We start from the raw sequence: 19,139 nt of genomic DNA, 5'->3' as shown, positions 1-19,139 counted from the left end.
TCAGGTGGATTGGCTGTGTTAAACTGCCCTTAGTGTCCAAAAGGTTAGATGGGGGTACTGGGTTACAGGGATAGGAATAGTGGGCTTAAGTGGGGTGCTCGTTCCAAGGGCCAGTCCAGACTCGATGCGCCAAATGGCCTCCTTCTGCACTGTAGGGATTCTATGAACTATGAATTTCACACACCCTTCCCACCCATTGTCTAAAACCCCATTGGCAGGGGAGTGTGAAATTCAGGCCTATGATTCTAAACTCTGAAAGGCTTACTGTGGTCATCTTTGACATAAAATAGCCAAGAAATCTTGTTTATGGATCTTTTTTCAGATATTTCTTTTACATTACCATTGAGCCAAACCTAGGGCATCTTACGTTGCCAATCACCTATGTGCCAAAATCCAATTGGATCTAAAATTAAACCTCCTGGTTGCAGAGTGTGTCTGAAACACAATATTACTTCAAGAAGAAAAGAAGCCATAAATCAGACAAAGAAAATACTACAGGATTATGGTTTCAGGATGCCATCTTAAATATTCAATGATAAAGGATGTTTTAGCCACCGTATCAAGAAATAGGCTCAGGTTTTCCAAATGTCAGCATCTATGGCAGAGTGGAAGCTTGTGAGAGCAGGAGAAAGAAGCAGCTGCCTAACTGCCGGGGAAAAAAATAATCTTCTTAAAATGTTTGCTGGGGGATTCGTACACCATTTAGATAGAGCACGCTGGTATAAGCTCCTTGTTTTGAAGCCCTGAGGCTTCCTCTATGGTCTTTTGAATGCTGGGCAATACATAGCAGTGTCTGTGTTTCACTCTCTTAATCAAATGCATTCATGAACAACAGGCCCACACACATTCTCTGACAGGATCCACTCCCAGAAGACGAAGATAGTGGGCACTTAGCAAAGCTGGTACAGCTTTCTGCCTCTGCCATCCTCAATCTACTGAAAATCAGGGGTCTGGCAGAAAGTCGAGACGGCAACACTTAAACGTAGTAAAGTGCTGAAAACCATAAAGTTAGCAATTCATTATAGTGGTCTTTAGTTTGCCATTGCATGACTGCATATCTATTTTGAATCAATTAACTCTTTTTTTATAAAAGAAAAAGTGCTCAGAATGCAATGCACGAACAAGGGCGTCTTTAAACCACTGTTAACACCTAAGGGGAACATCAAATCAAATCCTGTGAAAACTTTCTATTCACAGGAATACTTTTCCTCATGAAGTCTTATAATCAGCTCTGTCCCACACAATTTCACAGATCAAATCGTACACAATAAACGGACACAAATTCTAGCCACAATCGTAAATCGAGCTTAGTGCTCCTATTTAATTACACTTATGCGTCAGGTTGAAATGTTTAAAAATAAACACATTTCCTAATGTTCATTGTTTTTTTTAAAGTAACTTTGGATGCAATAACCCTTGGAGTCTTGTGAAATAGAATTACATAGAAACTATGACACAGAAACAAGTCATTCCACCCCATCAACCTGTTTATCTTCCACACAAGCAGGAGCTCTAATCCTAGCTGTCTGACTGTTCCCAAATCCCTTTATTCTACTTTTCTTGAACCATCAATCTAACCTATACTTAAATGTTGACAGGATTTCTGCTTTCAATTACCAACTCTGGGAGTGCACATCACAGCCTCGCAATCATCTGTGTAAAAAAATGTTTCTCCAGTTCTCAGTCCAAAACCTTACAATTATACTCCTTTGTTGCAGATCCACAACCTCTGGAATACATTTGTTCCAATCCATCTTGCTCCATTCCTTCATAATTTAAAAACATCTCTGTCAAATCGTCTGTAATCACCTCGGTTCTAAGCAAAACAGCCCGAATTATTAAGTTGTTCTTGGTATTTGTGTTGCCTTATACTTAGCCGTACCCTCTCAATTGCCTAATCATTGAATCACAGAATCGTTACATCACAAAAGGAGGCCATTTGGCCCATCAAGTCTGCACCGGCACAAACACCGATGTGAAGCTGCTGGCTAAGATGCTGGCGAGGTGGCTGGATGGGTGTGTGCCGAAGGGATCCGTGAGGATCAGACTGGTTTTGTTGAGGATCAGCAGTTATCGAGTAATATTAGGCGACTGTTGAATGTGATAATGACTCTGTCTAGGGGAAGAGTGCCGGAAGTTATCATATCAATGGACGCAGAGAAGGCTTTTGACCGGGTAGAATGGAGGTACTTATTTGAGACCTGGAGCAGTTTGGGTTTGGGCCAATGTTCATTTTGTGGGTGCGAGTGCTGTGTGCCGCCCCCAAGGCAAGTGTGAGGTGAGGACGAACACAATGAGTTCAGGATATTTTCGGCTACATAGGGGCACAAGACAGCGTTGGCTATTGAGCCTTTGGCTATTGTACTCTGGGCATCATGAGAGTGTAGGGGTATCAAAAGGGGAGGTATGGAGCACAGGGTGTAGTATACGCAGCTAATCTGTTGTTACATGTTTCAAACCCGCTGGACTGTATGGGGAACATAATGGACCTACAAGGGCAATTTGCTGCCTTTTCTGGGTATAAATTGGACATGGCAAAGAGGTATTCCCGGTGAACACCCAGGGGAGGAGTATTAATTTGGGAGCCCTGCCATTCAAGTTGGCCAAAACAAGGCTGGAACTTGACGGGTTTGGTAGAAGGGGTAAAAGGGGGTCCGAAGAGATGGGATGCCGTGCCACTGCCCTTAGCGGGGAGGGTGCAGACCGTAAAGATGAATATTCCCTGAGGTTTTTATTTGTTTTCCATTCCCTTCCGATATTTCTTCCAATGGTGTTCTTTAGGAGGGTCAATAAATGAATCTCGGAATTTGTATGGATAGGCAAAATGCCCAGGATTTGGAGGGCCTTTCTGCAGAGGGGATGGCGGGTGGAGGGGCTGGCGCGCCAAAACCTGCTGTTTATTATTGGGCTGCAAATGTGGAGATGGTGCAACGGTGTTAGAGGGAGGGGAGGTTGGAATGGGTACAGGTGGAGGGCCTCCTGTGTGGCGGCATGCCCACGGGCCCTGGCGTTGGCCCCCCTCCCGTTCTCCCCAGGTAGGTATATCAACAGAACAGTTAGGGTGTCATCTCTCAAGGTATGGAACCAGGTGAGGCGGCACTTTGGGGTTGGGGGCTTGTCAGTACTGGCCCCAAGATGCGGGAATCATGCCAAAGTATCCTCTACTGGATAAGTTGCGAACTCAGGATGAATTGGGGGAAGGGAGGATTGTGGATATTTATGGGTGGTTGCTGGAAACAGAGAAGGCAGCAGTGGAGGAGGTAAGATGGAAGTGGGAGGTGGAGCTGGGGATAGAACTTCGGAGGGTGGGAGGGGGCGGTACCTGGAGTGAAATTAGGCACCGGGTGAATTCAATATCACCCTGTGCCAGGATGAGCCTGATACAGTTTAAGATGGCACATGGGACCCATATGACTCGGGCTCGCATGAGCATGTTCTTCCCTGAGGTTGAGGACAAATGCGCAAGGTGGGCAAGGGGGCCTGCGAGTCATATCAATATGTTTTGGTCATGCCCTAAACTCGGGGGATTCTGGACATCGATCTTGATTTGATTTATCTTCAAGACACTGTTGGAGATCGTGGGAATGAGGATGGCGCACTGTCCTTTAGCGACAATCTTCAGAGTTTTAGAGCTGCTGGAGCTACTGGAGGAGAGGGGGGCCATGTTCTGGCCTTTGCCACTCTAATCACCCGGCGGCGAATTCTATTTGGATGGAGGTGTTTGCGTGGCTGGGGTTATGGCTGAGTTTGTACAATTGGAGAAAATTACATTCGCTCTTAGAGGGTGAGAAGAAGGATTTTATGTGATAAGGAGGCTGTTTCTGTCTCTGCTCAAGGTTTTGTTCATTGTCAGCGGGTAGAGGGTGGGGTATTGTGTTAGTTAAGGTGAGAAAATGGGGAAAATTGACAAATTGTTTGTAATTTGGCTGTATCTTTTATTGTTTGTGTGATTTATTGACTGTTTGAAAAAAAGTATATATTTTTTTTAATGTCTGCACCAACTCACCAAACAAGCATCATCCTGTCTGGTGTAGAACCCCAAACTGCACACCAGCTGTGGCCTTAATATAGTTGTTGATTTATTTGCGCAAAATTACAAGACGAAGTGGAAATCATTAATTGCATAATTTATTATACCTTCATGAAATCAATGCATTTTTAAAAATTTCTCAAATCAATTTGACAGTATGTCTTCTTAGGTCAAATAACTGCTAAATTACCAATTGCTATAATTTATAAGTAACTCAAGCACCGCTAAATCCACAAATTGAGAATGTTTTCTGAAATCAGAATACCATTAAGATTATTGAGTACATTCCTTTCTTAGGACACATCCAAACTACTCAAGGGACAATGATACTTCATGTTATTGAGCAAAGATTGAAGAAATTAAGCTTTTATATAAAAAATTTTTTTTAATAAACATATTATTGTAATTTTTGGTACTATAACAACAACAAAATTAACAATGTACATGAAACTATAAATATAGTGCAAAAGCCGTCTCCCTCCCTTACAGGTCCCACCTTTATTAACCCCCTACTCGAAGCTAAACTAACCCCCCCCCCTCCCTTCTGCTGACGATTAATTTTCCGCGAAGAAGTCAACGAACGGTTGCCACCTCCGGGCGAACCCTAACAGTGACCCTCTCAAGGCGAACTTGATTTTCTCCAAACAGAGAAAGCTAGCCATGTCCAATAGTCAGGTCTCTGACTTCGGGGGCTTTGAGTCCCTCCAAGCTATAAGTATCCGTCTCCGGGCTACCAGGGAAGCAAAGGCCAGAACGTCTACCTCTTTCTCTTCCTGGATTCCCGGGTCTACCGACACCCCGGAAATCGCCACCTCTGAACTCAGTGCCACCCTTGTTTTTAACACCGTGGACATGACATCTGCAAACCCCTGCCAGAATCCGCTAAGCTTTGGGCATGTCCAGAACATGTGGACATGGTTCGCTGGTCCTCCCGCACATTTTGCACACCTGTCTGTCATAATATATACAAGTATATCATGGTGCAGACACACACTGATGGACACACAGAGGGACCAATCAACACACACAACACCGCAGCCAATCACCAGTGAGAGCACACAAACTATAAAGACAGGGGGCATCAGAGTTCCCGCTCATTCGAGTTGCAGCTAGCTAGGAGGACAGAGCTCACAGCCTGTAACACAGACATTCACCATGTGCTGAGTGCATCGACTGGTTAGGACAAGGCAATGGTCTTTAGTTAAAGCTAGTATCGTATTAACCCACAGTCTGAGTATGTTTAAACAGTTAATGATTCAATAAAATAGTGTTGCACTATTTCAAGTGTTGGTGACCTGTATGTGATCCAGAACACCCAACACATCATGATACAGTTCAGGGATACCTGCAAGTGATCTGCCTTCCGCCAGCATTCCGTCATCCTGCAACATGGACAACATCAGCCCGCCGCCGCCGCTCCGCATCGCCGGCAACCTCGGGGCCAACTGGAAGATTTTCAAACAGCGCTTCCAGCTCTTCCTCGAAGCCACAGACAGGGAGGGCACCTCGGACACCAGAAAGATTGCTCTTCTCCTCTCCACAGCCGGGGACTATGCCATCCACATTTTCAACTCTCTCACCTTTGCGGCTGGTGAAGATAAAACAAAGTTCAAGACGTCCTCCTCAACTTTGACACTAACTGCAGCGTAGAGTTTTGAAAGTTCCAGCAGCGTTTGCAGGGTAAGGATGAACCTTTCCAATCCTTTCTAACGCACCGCCGCATCCTTGCGCAGTCTTGCAGCTACGGGCCCACCTCCGACTCCATGATATGCGACCAGATCGTTTTTGGTGTTCAGTCGGACCCCCTATGTCAGCAGCTCCTCAAAGTAAAGCAACTCACCCTAGCGACCGCCATTGAGACCTGTGTCTTAAATGAAAACGCCACGAGTCGGTATTCCCACATCCAAGCGGCTGGAACGGCGCGGCAAGGTCCCCATGAGGCGGAACGGGTCCAAGTGATTGAGCAACTCCAGGGCCTCAGCCTGGATGAGGGCGGCCATTTCGCAGACTCCCGCGCTTGTGCGCACCAAACGAGGGGACGGTGACGTTGAGGAACGTAATGCGCAGGCGCGCACGACGCATGACTGCACCGTGCATGCGCGGTGGCGCAGCGAACGTGCTGACGCTACGACGTGCGGCAACTGTGGCGCCGCCCATTTAAAGCGGCAATGCCCTGCAAAATCTCGACAATGCCTACAATGTGGTAGACTTGGCCACTATGCTGCCTTCTGCGGAGCAGCTCAGCCTTCCAATTCATATCGCTTCAGCCAGCCTCGCAGGAATGTCCAGGCAATTCAACCCACGGTTACCGAGTCCGATGCGGACCTCCCACACAGCAGTGACACCGAGGACCCGAAGGCGCCTTTTCGAGTCGGTGTCGTAACGAGAAACAGGCTGTCACCGAAGCAAAGACACCAGCCGCTGTCGGTATACAGCATCGATCCAGACGATGAGTGGTGTGCCACCCTGACGGTCAACCGGTCCCAAATATGATTCCGCCTGGACACTGGTGCCTCCGCCAATCTCATGGCGTGGTTTGACTTCCAAAGCCTTCGTGTCAAACCAGCCATCCTTCCATCAGCCTGCCAGCTATTGGATTATAATGGCAACATCATTCCTGCCAGCGGCTTGTGCCAACTTGAAGTGATGAACAGGTCACGCAAAGCCATCCTTCCTTTCGAGATCTTGGGCTCCTCGAAAGACTCCCTGCTTGGTGCACAGGCATGCAAGCTGTTGAACCTAGTTCAGAGAGTGCACTCTCTCTGTCCTGATGACACGTCTGCCTTCCAGGATGCTGACTTCAGGGCACAACACGACACCACCATCATCGACCAGCACCGCGATGTCTTCGAAGGCATGGGCACGCTCCCATATACTTACAAGATCCTACTCAAACAGAATGCCACGCCTGTGGTGCATGCACCTTGCAGGGTCCCAGCACCCCTTAAGGACCGCCTCAAGCAGGACCTCCAGGACCAAGGAGTGATCTCCAGAGTCACGGAGCCAACCGACTGGGTCAGTTCCATGGTGTGTGTAAAGAAGCCTTCCGGCGAGCTGAGAATTTGCATTGATCCCAAGGATCTGAATCGCAATATCATGAGGGAGCATTATCCAATTCCCAAGCGCGAAGAGATCACATGCGAGCTGGCTCGTGCCAAGCTCTTCACCAAACTCGACGCCTTTAAAGGGTTCTGGCAAATCCAGCTCGACAAATCCAGCAGGAAACTGTGTACAGTCAATACCCCCTTTGGCAGATATTGTTACAACAGGATGCCGTTTGGGATCATATCTGCTTCAGAAGTGTTCCACAGGATCATGGAACAAATGATGGATGGCATTGAAGGTGTTCGCGTCTATGTCGACGACATAATAATTTGGCATGTTAGTCGCCTCCAGCGCATGTTCAAACGCATACGCGAGCAGGGCCTACGCCTCAACAAAGCCAAATGCTCTTTTGGTCTGAAGGAACTCAAGTTCCTCAGGGACCACATCTCCCAGTTGGGTGTGCGGCCGGATGCGGACAAGGTGGCTGCTATCACAGCCATGAAAACGCCAGAGGACAAGAAGGCGGTCCTTCAATTTCTGGCCATGGTCAACTTCTTAGGGAAGTTCATCCCTAACCTTGCCTCTCATACCACAGCTCTCAGGAACCTGGTCAGGAAGACGACAGACTTCCAATGGCTTCCTGCCCATGAGCGTGAATGGAGAGAACTCAAAACCAAACTCACCACGGCCCCGGTCTTAGCTTTCTTTGATCCAGCCAAAGAGACCATAATTTCGACCGATGCCAGCCAGTCCGGCATTGGGGCAGTGCTCCTGCAACGCGATGTGGCCTCATCATGGGCCCCCGTTGCATATGCGTCACGCGCCCTGACCCCCACGGAACAGCGCTACGCGCAGATAGAAAAGGAGTGCCTGGGCCTTCTGACTGGTGTCGTTAAGTTTCACAATTATGTGTACGGACTTCCTCAATTCACCGTCGAGACCGACCATCGCCCGCTGGTCAATATAATACAGAAAGACTTGAACGACATGACGCCTCACCTCCAGCGTATTCTTCTCACGCTCCGGCGATACGACTTCCAGCTGGTATATACCCCAGGCAAAGACCTCAACATTGCCGATGCTCTCTCCAGGGCTGTCAACACTCCGTGTGACCCAGCAGGATTCGTCTGCCAGGTTGACACCCATGTGGCCTTCGTGGCCTCCAATCTACCTGCCATAGATGAACGCCTCGTCCAAATTCGCCGCGAGACCGCGGCTGACCCTTTGCTACAGTGTGTCATGCGCCACCTGACAGTCGGGTGGCTCAAGGGCCAATGCCCGCAGTTCTATAACGTCAGAGATGATCTGGCGGTAGTAGATGGTGTTCCCCTGAAACTGGACCGCATTGTCATCCCGCATAGCATGCGCCAGCTCGTCCTGGAACAGCTACACAAGGGCCACCTTGGCGTGGAAAAGTGCCGCCGATGGGCCCGAGAGGCAGTGTACTGGCCCTGCATTAATGATGAAATAGCCAACACAGTGCTCAACTGCCCCACTTGTCAGCGCTTGCAGCCGGCCCAACCACGTGAGACCCTACAGCCCCATGAGTTGGTCACATCCCCTTGGACCAAGGTGGGCATTGACCTGTTCCACGCGCTGGGCAGGGACTATGTCCTGATTGTAGACTACTTTTCAAACTACCCGGAGGTGGTACGTTTACACAACATCACATCGTCTGCAGTTATCCGTGCCTGTAAGAACACCTTTGCTCGACACGGCATCCCACTTACTGTGATTTCGGACAATGGCCCCTGCTTCGCAAGCCAGGAATGGTCCAACTTTGCCAGGAGGTACCACTTTGCACATGTGACATCCAGTCCCCTGTACCCCCAATCCAACGGCAAAGCGGAGAAGGGCGTCCACATAGTCAAACGGCTCCTCTGCAAGGCTGCCGATGCTGGGTCCGATTTCTACCTTGCCTTGCTGGCCTATCGCTCGGCCCCACTGTCCACTGGCCTGTCGCCAGCCCAGCTGCTCATCGGTCGCACCCTGAGGACGACGGTGCCGTCCATTCATGTCCCAGACCTCGACCATGTTCCGGTCCTTCGACGGATGCAGCTGTCTCTTGCACAGCACAAGGCGGCTCATGACTCCCGTGCAGCTGATCTCCCTGCTCTGGCTCCAGATGACAACGTCCGCATCCATCTTCCGGATGGTGGCTGGTCTGCAACCGCTGTGGTTCTTCGGCAGGTGGCCCCCCACTCGCTCCTGGTTCGTCTACCAGATGGCTCCATTCTGCCCCGCCGCAATCGACGTGCCCTTCATCTCGTTCCGCGCTCGCTACGTGATCCTCCACCATTGCCACGCCCTCCTGTTGACCCTGACCTGGACTATGCAGAGATTCCGGTCACTCTGCATCCTCCTCACTCTGACGCAGTCCAGCCCGCTCCTCAGCCAGCGGCTCCCCACCTCAGAGACTTAATTTGTGAACTTTGTGGACTTATGGACTTTCTGATTTGTTCTGTTCTGCCGTTTAATCGTTTAAGTGGTTTGTATATAGTGTTCATCTCGTTATTCTTGTGACATACTGTTTTTCTGCACCAGGCACCTTCCCACGTAAATAGCTTAGTTTTCATGTACATAGTCCTGTAAATATTTCGCACACATGTAGTCAGGAACCTTCACCATTCACTATTTATTGCCACACAGGTACATTTTTTATAAAAGGGGGATGTCATAATATACACCAGTATATCATGGTGCAGACACACACTGATGGACACACAGTGGGACCAATCAACACACACACCGCAGCCAATCACCAGTGAGAGCACACGCACTATAAAGACAGGGGGCATCAGAGTTCCCGCTCATTCAAGTTGCAGCTAGCTAGGAAGACAGAGCTCACAGCCTGTAACACAGACATTCACCTTGTGCTGAGTGCATTGACTGGTTAGGACAAGGCAAAGGTCTTTAGTTAAAGCTAGTATCGTATTAACCCACAGTCTGAGTATGTTTAAACAGTTAATGATTCAATAAAATAGTGTTGCACTATTTCAAGTGTTGGTGACCTGTACGTGATCCAGAACACCCAACACACCACTGTCTTCCACCCCAAAGAATCTGCTCAACCGGGCCACTGTCATGTGAGCCCGATGAACGATTTTGAATTGTATCAGGCTGAGCCTGGCACATGTTGCGGACGCGTTGACTCTACTCAACGCGTCCGCCCACAGACCACCCTCTATCTCTCATCCCAGCTCCTCCTCCCACTTGCGCTTCAGCTCCTCGGTCTGCGTCTCCTCTGACCCCATACGTTCCTTGTAAATGTCAGAGACGCTCCCTTCTCCTATCCACCCTCTGGAAACTACCCTGTCCTGAATCCCCCTTAGCGGTAGGAGCGGGAAGATTGACACCTGTTAGCGGGAAAGTTAACACCTGTTAGCGGGAAGGTTGACACCTGTTTATATAAATCATTTTTACATGTTTCATAGAATCATAGAATCCCTACAGTGCAGAAGGAGGCCATTTGGCCCATCGGGTCTGCACTGACCCTCTGAAAGGGCACGCTACCTAGTCCCACTCTCCCACCCTATCCTGTAACCCCAACTAACCTGCACATCTTTGGACACTAAGGGGCAATTTTAGCACAGCCATTCCACCTAACCTGCAAAAGTGCATGGATTCACATTAGTCATCAGACATCAGACTTGTAGCTATTCCAACTGCTCAAAATCCCAAAAGAAAGATTATACTGCAAATTAAAGGGGAGATGTGGTAACATGTTAATCATGAGAAAAATTATACAATGCATTTCTTGTCATTAAAACTGTAGCAAGACTGGTACTAGAAATGTCCGAGCATTCTTGTCATTACAGTGCTGCTGTGCTGGGTAGTGGATTAAAATTTAAATCCCATTGTTCTGGAAATTCAAAAATAAAATGTCGTCAGCTGCCCTGAAGGAAGCCAACTCCCCTTCGTTGATGGAGGTCCTGATGCTCTCGATTAATTTCCTTTCCTGTCGGAGACATGCTTGCCAATAAACATGGAAATGCTGTTGAAATTACTCAAATTACTCTGACCATGAAAGATTTGCCAGGACCAGCAGCAAAACCAAACAAGCACAAAATCTGCCCGACTAAACTCATGCCAGATTTTATTGCGGTTCAAAATCGTGGCTAGAATTTTCAAAACAGAGCCATAAATGGCACGAACTCATTAAAATTAAACAAAAGTCAGAAATATAGGGCGGGAATCTCCGCGAACCGGCGGCGTGAACCACTCCGGCGCGGGCCGCCCCGAAGGTGCTTAATCCTCCGCACCTTCAGGGGCTAGGCTGGCGCAGGCATGGTTTACGCCGTGCCGGCCGGCGCGGAAGGAGCCCCCAGAGGTCGCCCTCAGAGCCAGGTCCCGCCGGTAAGTACCTGTTGTAATTTATGCCGGCGGGACCGGCCAAAAACCGGCGACCACTCGGCCCATCGCGGGCCGGAGAATTGCCGGGGGGGGGGGCGCTGTCAGCAGCCGCCGACTGGCGCGGCGCGATTCCTGCTCCCGCCAAATCCCCGGGGCCGGAGAATTCGGCTGCCGGTGGGAGCGGGATTCACGCCGCCCCCCGGCGATTCTCCGACCCCTCCCGCCCATAGACGTTTTGTTTTGCAAAAATATACTACATTCGTAAAATATCCAAAAGAACATTACAAACATTTCAAAGTGGCCATCACACAAAGTGAAATAATATTCAGGTTTTGCGACACCATGCTGCACCCTGATGTACTTCAATACAGTCAAAGAAACATTACAGACATTTCAAAATGGTCATTACAAATGGTGCAAAGATATTTAAGTTGCCGACATGGAGCAAATTGCACTCTGAGGTGCCTCCATACAATTGTGAAACATGTAATATTCATAATTTTTTTTAAAACAAGGGGCGAGAAGTAATGGCCACACTGTGCCTGCGCAGCGTGGCCAATAGAAGCCAGGAGACCCCGTTCCCGGAATCTACCGGGCTCACAACGCCTTGCGAGATCGGATGTTGCAAGTAAATCCGACCCATTGTGGGCGGGATCATTTTTAGCCAATGTGCATATTAAAGCGAGACAGTTAGTCTCTGGATTCGAAGAAGTTATTTTTCTCAAAATGGCTATAGAAATGCTTTTTATGGTAGATGCGACAGATTCCAGAGTTACCAGAGGCGTGGGATCAATCTCCCTTGCCTCGGAGACCTCAGGAAAGCATTGTTCAGTACTGGCCTCCAGAATCGGGGACCAGACAGTACGGCGCTCATTGGAGTCTCCTAGGGGATCGCAGGCCCCCTTGTGCATGCCCTTTGGGCAGGGTGGCACCCTGGCAATGCTGGCGCCACTTGAGCACCTGACACTGCCAGTCTGGCACTCTGGCTGTGCCGCCTGTTTACCAACCTGGAACTGCCAAGATACCCAAGTGGCACTTCCAGCTGGCAGGGGCACTGCCAGGGTGCCAGGTTGGCACTGCCAAAGTGTCATGCTGGCATTTTTTCCGAGGGTGCAATCGGGCCCGCACCGGTGTTGGGGAGGTGCAGGGGCGGGGACCCTCCCATAGTGTGTTGGGACTTGGGGGAGGGGGGGGACGTCGGGGGTTGCTTTGGGTGTCTCAGAGATAGGGATGCCTGAGGAGTTCACATGAGTTGCATTTTATAGCCTTGTGTTGCTCGCTGCTGCGAGCGCTGGCAAACGACTAAACGCACTCGCTATGGGACATTGTTCCCATTTAGTTAAATCGCACCCAAGATTACAGAGGGAACCCAAAGGAATGGGATGAGAAAAAGATTAGAAATGAGTGCACAAAGTAGCAGTAGGAAGTTACCCGTTAAGCTACAAAACTACTACAGGTTTAATTGTTGCGAGCAACTTTTAACAACCGACTATTTTAAATGAGTTGAGGCCTGTGTTAAAATAGCACCCAAAGGAATTTTATTCAAATGTACTAACCAGAGCGCAATCAGAGGAAGTCTAAACCATCCATATTTCATTTCCACTGAGGCACCGTCTTCAGAATTTTCATATGTCGGACATGAATTTGAATTAAAAAATAAGAATGTTTTTGATTAAAATTAAGACCTGGATTAGATGACAATTGATTCATGAAACCCTTCAACAAAGATGCAATTAATTTCAAAGAATTAAATGAGCTTCAACAAACTTCATACTCTGCAGCAACAACATTTCATCAAGGGAGTAAAATTTGGCCTGCATTATTTCATCATGTTAACATACAAATGAGAAGTAGGCCATTCGGCCCCTTGAACCTGCTATGCCATTTAATAAGATCTGATTGTAACCTCAACTTCACTTTCCCACCTGCTCCCAATAACCTCTCACCCTCTTGCTTATCAAGAACTATCTACCTCCACCATAAAAATATTCAAAGATTCTGCTTCTACTGCCTTTCGAAGAAGACAATTACAAAGTTTCATGACCCTTTGAGAGAAAATATTTCTCCTCTTCTTTGTCTTTAATGGATGGCTCCTTATTTTTAAAAAGTGACCCTTAGTTGGGCAGCACGGTGATGCAATGGTTAGCACTGCTGCCTCACGGTGCTGAGGTCCCAGGTTCAATCCCGGCTCTGGGTCACTGTCCGTGTGGAGTTGCACATTCTCCCCGTGTTTGTGTGGGTTTCACCCCCACAGCCCCCCCAAAAATGTGCAGGATAGGTGGATTGGCCACGCTAAATTGTCCCTTAATTGGAACAAAAAAAAATGAATTGCGTACTCTACATTTTTTTTTTAAGTGACCCCTAGTTACAGATTCTACCACTAGAGGAAACATCCTCTCCACATCCACACTGTCAAGTCCCCTCAGGAACTTACAAGTCTCTTCTTACTCTTTTAAACCCCAGCAAATATTATCAACATTTAAATTAATTCCAAATGAATCATAGGTTTAAATATATATTGCATGTACAAACATCGCAGGCCGTGATCCAGATAAGCATATTTAACTGAGTCATTAAGCTCATTTAAATATGCTCAGCCAATTGAGGCCGCAGTCTCCTGGTAGACATCAGTTGCAACGGTCAGGTTCCACACCAAAACAAATTAGTACTGGTCTCCAGAAATGGAGCCCAAACATGATGGCCACGCCGGCAGACTCTGAGACCATTGGAATCCCCTGGGTGGCCGGGGACAGGGCTGGCACCAAGGCAGTATCAATCTGGCACTGCAGCAGTGCAAGGTTGGCACTACCAGTGTACCAGGGGCATTGCTCAAATGCCAGGTTGGCACTGCCAAGGGACAGAGCCAATACCCATGTAGGGGAGAGTATGAAGCGTGTGGGGATGAAAGGGGGGAGAAAGTGGAAGGGAGGGAGAAACTGGAAGGGTGGAGATAAAGGGGAGACTGAAAAGGGGGGCGCTAAAAGGAGGGGGGACTAAAAGGTGGGGGAGACTGATAGGGGGGGAGACTGAAAGGGGGGAGATTGAAAGGGAGGAGAGACTGAAAGGGGGGAGACTGCAAGGGGGAGGCTGAAAGGGGGGAGACTGAAAGGGGGGAGACTGAAAGTGGGGGGGCAGGAGACTGAAAGTGGGGGGGGTGAGACTGAAAGAGGGGAAACTGCAAGAGTGGGAGACAGGGGGAGGGGACGATGGGGTGGGGGTTGGGGGGTGGGAACTTGTATTACACCAGTATGATGCCTCTCTCACTTTCTTCCGCAATGCAGGCCGACCTTCGAACCCTTGGCCCATCTCCCCAGGCATCCCCCCTCCCCGTGGAACCCACCCACCCTCCGCCTGTGGACATGTCCCCAGAGCAGTGTCCCATCCCCTGGGTGTTCAGGCATCAAGGTGTGGTTGGGTTCCCCAGCAATGACTCCCACATGTTTCATGGGCCACCCATCCGCAGGAATCTACTTGGGATGTGTGAAGTGCTCAATTAACCCCGGTTGTTCATTCCCTATTAGTGATAGCCTTCAGCTGCATGGCCAGAGGCCTCGACAGTCGGTGGGGGTTATGGGTGGTTGGTGGGGCAGACGGGCAGGGACAGGAGTTGCCCCAGGAACGGGTACACATGATCCATGGGTTGGCATGGTGGTGTCGCATGTGGTTGCCCCCCCCCCTCCCCAGCGCCTCCCCCCAACTTCCGATTGCGGTTCACCCCTGCGGAGGGTCCCCCACCATCAGTGGAGGGTCCCCCACCACCAGTCGAGGGGCCCCCACCCCCTCATCGAGCACAGGGGCGGCAATCTCAGCAACCCTGGGCTCTCTGTCTGTGAACAAAGATGGCACCTCCTCGGCTCCCCACTGAAGCCTTTCCGCAAGGTTCACGTTTTTAACCAATCGGCACAAGCGTGAGCACTTGCTGGGGAGGCCGCTGAATGACAGGATGGGGTGGCTCTCGTTAACTGTTTGGAAATAGGGCTTAAGTGGAAATAATGGTTTCTCTCTGCTACGGCGAGATCCCGATTTCGCCTATGGGAGCGTGCCAGAGGCATCGCAAACTGTTTGGCGCCTGGCGCAGTTCTAGTTTTTGGCCTCTCCTGCTATTCACCAGCCCTGTTTCGCTTGAGAGAGAGCACAACGAGGTTTGAGAATCATGCCCTTAGTCAACTTTGTGAGAATTGTGCCCAGAATAGAAAGTGGTACAGAGATAATATGCGTTAATTTTCTATTAAGAAAGAAAGTGGTGGAAGGGGAAACTAAGGGCGTGGTCGACTGGCCACGTTGCACTCTCGCTCGAGTGCAGTGTGGCCGGTGGATGCCTGGAGAAGCCCCCCACAGGTTTCCTGGCAACCTTCACACCTCACGGTATCTACAAGTCCCATGAGGCGGCGGGAATCAGAAGCATACCCAAAATGGGCGGGACCAAGTGGCATTCGCCGAAGTCTGTTTAAAACCGATGTCGACCCTACCCGGGATCTACTGGCCTCCAGTTCAGCACTGATCCACACAAATGTGGACAAGGCGGAACAGCACCTAGATGGACCCCAGGCTATCGGAGACTCCTAGGTGATCAGGATCAGTGCAGGATGGCTCCCTGGACCTCCCCCTGGAACACAGGCACTGCCCAGTTGGCAGGAGCACTGCCCAGGTGGCACTGCCAAGAGTCAGGGGCTGTGGGGGGGTCATGCCAATGAAAGGAGGGTGGAGGAGGGTTTGAAGGGTCGGGGGTGCACAGCATGTAAGTAGAGGTCTCTGGGAGGTTGGGGGGGGGGCACGGCTGGGGTCCTGGAAGGGGCGGGGGTCTGGAAGGGGCATGAGAGGGCCTGAAGAGGGGGACCTCCAGGAACCCCATTGCAGGGTGTCCTCACTTGGGGGGTGTTGAGTAGTGCCCATGTGTGTGGGAGGTGACAATGCCCATGCTGGGGGGGTTGGGTCCCACAAGTTCACGTAAGATTTCTGGGCACCCTTTCAAATTGGCAGCCTGATCTCTGAGTTCAGCTCCCAGTGCTGAAAAAAGTTCTAAGTGTAGGCTAAACCGGTGAGAAACTCCGGAGGGCCCAAACAAGTGACCAAGTGTCATTAGGTAGCGGTGGGGAACATGCCAAACTCCCTGAAAAAACCAACACAAACGACCTTAGAAATGGTTCCATTGAATTCCACCCCAAGTCTGATCACACTAATGTGGAAAATCTCTGTTTAAATTCTTCCTGCAGCAACCCGAGAAACCTACTGAACTTACTCAAGTTAAAAAAATTGGAGAGGGTGAAAGAGTCTGGATTCTATTTTAAGAACAGAATTAAATCTACAAATGGTTTACTAAAAGGTCAAAATGTCTTCAGCAATAAAAGCAAATGGATAGCCCTTACGAAGAAATACTCTTACACTTAATCAATATTCCCGAGTCACATATGAAACATAAATATTTTAAATACAACTTCATAAGCAGTGCACGGTTATTGAACCATACAAATTTAAATTATACAATAACCAAGTACAACAGCATTCAATTATACGATACAATGGTTCTCTAATGAAGTAACCTGGGTTTTAAAAAAATATTCGAGGTCTACAATAAAAGTAAGAAAACAAAAGATTATGAATTTGCTTACTGCAGTATTTATCTAAGTCTTTAATAAGCATTTTTGTACTTTAGTACTTTAGATTATTATTTTCATGTCAAAGCATTATTTCACGATACTTACACTTACAGGTTAAGCATGTAAATTAAGAAAACATGCCTGATAGAACCCCCAAATAATTTAGAAGTTACACTTATATTAAAACAAAACCTCGCTCTGTAAAATACCTTTGTTCTATTGTCATGTGAGAGTACCTTTAAGAAATGGGTGTTTATAAATGGCTGTGTATATAAATATCTGTAGTGAGAGTACCTTTAAGAAATGGGTGATTATTACTGCAGTGATGTCAGAGTGTGGGTGGAGCTGGGCTGTCTGTCAGCTTTTTACTTTTGTTTTAGGCTGTTTGCTGCAGGGTGTGTTTTAGTTTTGTTTTCAGTGTTGGAGCTGAAGCCAGACAGAGCAGGTGTACTGTTGATCTCTCTGCCATGAAAAGACTATCTCTTGATCATTTGGTGAATTCAGAATTATAAATGTTCTCAGTAGTGAATATAAACCTAATGTGCTTCTGTTAAAAGGTGTTTTTAGTCTTATGGATGTTAAAAGGAGAGTTGTTAAGGATTACTTAGTGTTGTATTCTTTGGGGGTTGTATTTGAATTAATGGTTGCTAAGATGTTCACTGTATGTTTTAAAAAGGTTAACTTGAGTTCATGGAATAAACATTGTTTTGCTTTAAAAAATACTTTTCCATTTCTGCTCTACCACACCTGTAGAGTGGGCCGTGTGCTCCCCATACCACAATCTAGTAAAAGTTGTGGGTCAGGTGAACTCCATGATACACTTTGGGGTTCTCTAAACCCTGGCCCATAACACTATGTACATCGGATGTTATGGAGATACAGTGAAAGCAGCTCCTCAAGTATTTTGTAATGAGTTTAAACCGGAATAATGTTTTAAAAAATATGGGTATATTTTTTTTTAATGTATTTTTCCTTTTCTCATCCTATCTCAAGTATGGTTCTCCACCCACAGAGCAAGCTGGTGATCCATCTCCCAGGCCATTCCAATGTCATTGTGCTATCATTCAGTAGGAAATGGCTTTTAATTATTTGGATTTTAATTCCCCCTCTATCCTGCTGATGTGTGTGTGGGGCCACACAAGGAGGCAGAGAATAATACAGTAGGCAAAAGTGCGCATTTCCTCTATTTAAAGGCAGTTTTATTAGTAAAGGGCCAGCTTGAAGCTGGAGGAAACAATCCATGGCAAAATTAAATTTGCCCAAGCCCAGAAACTTTCAATGGCAAGGCTTCAAACAAAGACCGTCACAATGGAGGAATTGAATGTGAAACAGAAATTATTCCCTGAACTGGAATGGGATAAGCGAGCACAATCCTGATATGGATGTCACAGTGGCAAGCAAACAGGACCAAAAGTTTGCATTTATATAGTGCCCTTCATGTAGAAAACATTTCATGATGTTACTTAAAGTAGAAATGGAAGGGAAGCACGGTGGCATGGTGGTTAGCACTGTTGCCTCACAGAGCCGAGGACCCAGGTTCGTTCCCAGCCCCGGGTCACTGTCCGTGTGGAGTTTGCACATTTTCCCTGTGGCTGCAAGGGTCTCACCCCCACAACCCAAAGATGTGCAGGGTAGGTGGATTGGCAATTCTAAACTGTCCCTTAATTGGGGAAAAAAAAATAATTGGATACTCTAAATTTATAAAAAATAAAGTAGAAATGGATACTAAATAATAGTGGAAGGGTTAGAAGATATGCTTGCAAGCATGTGCGTGATTTCATCTGCTTGTATATTCTGCGCTAATAAAGGGGGAAAAAAAATTCAATTCTTTCATGGGATATGAGCATCACTGACAAAGCCAGCATCTGTTGCCCATCCCCAAGTGCCTTTAACCTGAGTGCCTTGCTGGACCATTTCAGAAGGCTGTTAAGAGTTAACCACATCACTGTGGATCTGAAGTCACATACAGGCCAGGCTGGAGAAGGATGGCATATTTCCTCCCCAGAAGGACATTAGCCAGATAGATTTTTATGTCAATCAATGATAGTTTCATGGTCACCATTACACTAGCTTTCAAGTCCATATTTTATTAATTGAATTTAAATTCCGCCAGC

General features: G+C 48.0%; 1 protein-coding gene across 3 annotated transcripts in view; it reads right to left on the bottom strand.

The window, feature by feature from the left end:
* Positions 1–19,139, bottom strand: part of klhl5 (kelch-like family member 5) — a 252,038-nt gene that overhangs the window by 187,060 nt on the left and 45,839 nt on the right. Inside the window, exon 2 of one of the 3 annotated variants that reach the window (XM_072496579.1) lies at positions 12,985–13,042. The exons of the other annotated variants lie outside the window; for them this stretch is intronic. The gene's annotated coding sequence lies outside the window, so the exon portion shown is untranslated. The remainder of the gene's footprint in view (positions 1–12,984; positions 13,043–19,139) is intronic. 3 annotated transcript variants of the gene reach the window in all.

The sequence above is a fragment of the Scyliorhinus torazame genome, chromosome 3 (genome assembly GCF_047496885.1).
Source record: "Scyliorhinus torazame isolate Kashiwa2021f chromosome 3, sScyTor2.1, whole genome shotgun sequence".
Taxonomy (NCBI): Eukaryota; Metazoa; Chordata; class Chondrichthyes; order Carcharhiniformes; family Scyliorhinidae; genus Scyliorhinus; species Scyliorhinus torazame.
Note: the sequence above shows the minus strand (reverse complement) of the source record. Positions and strands in the feature narration are given on the sequence as shown.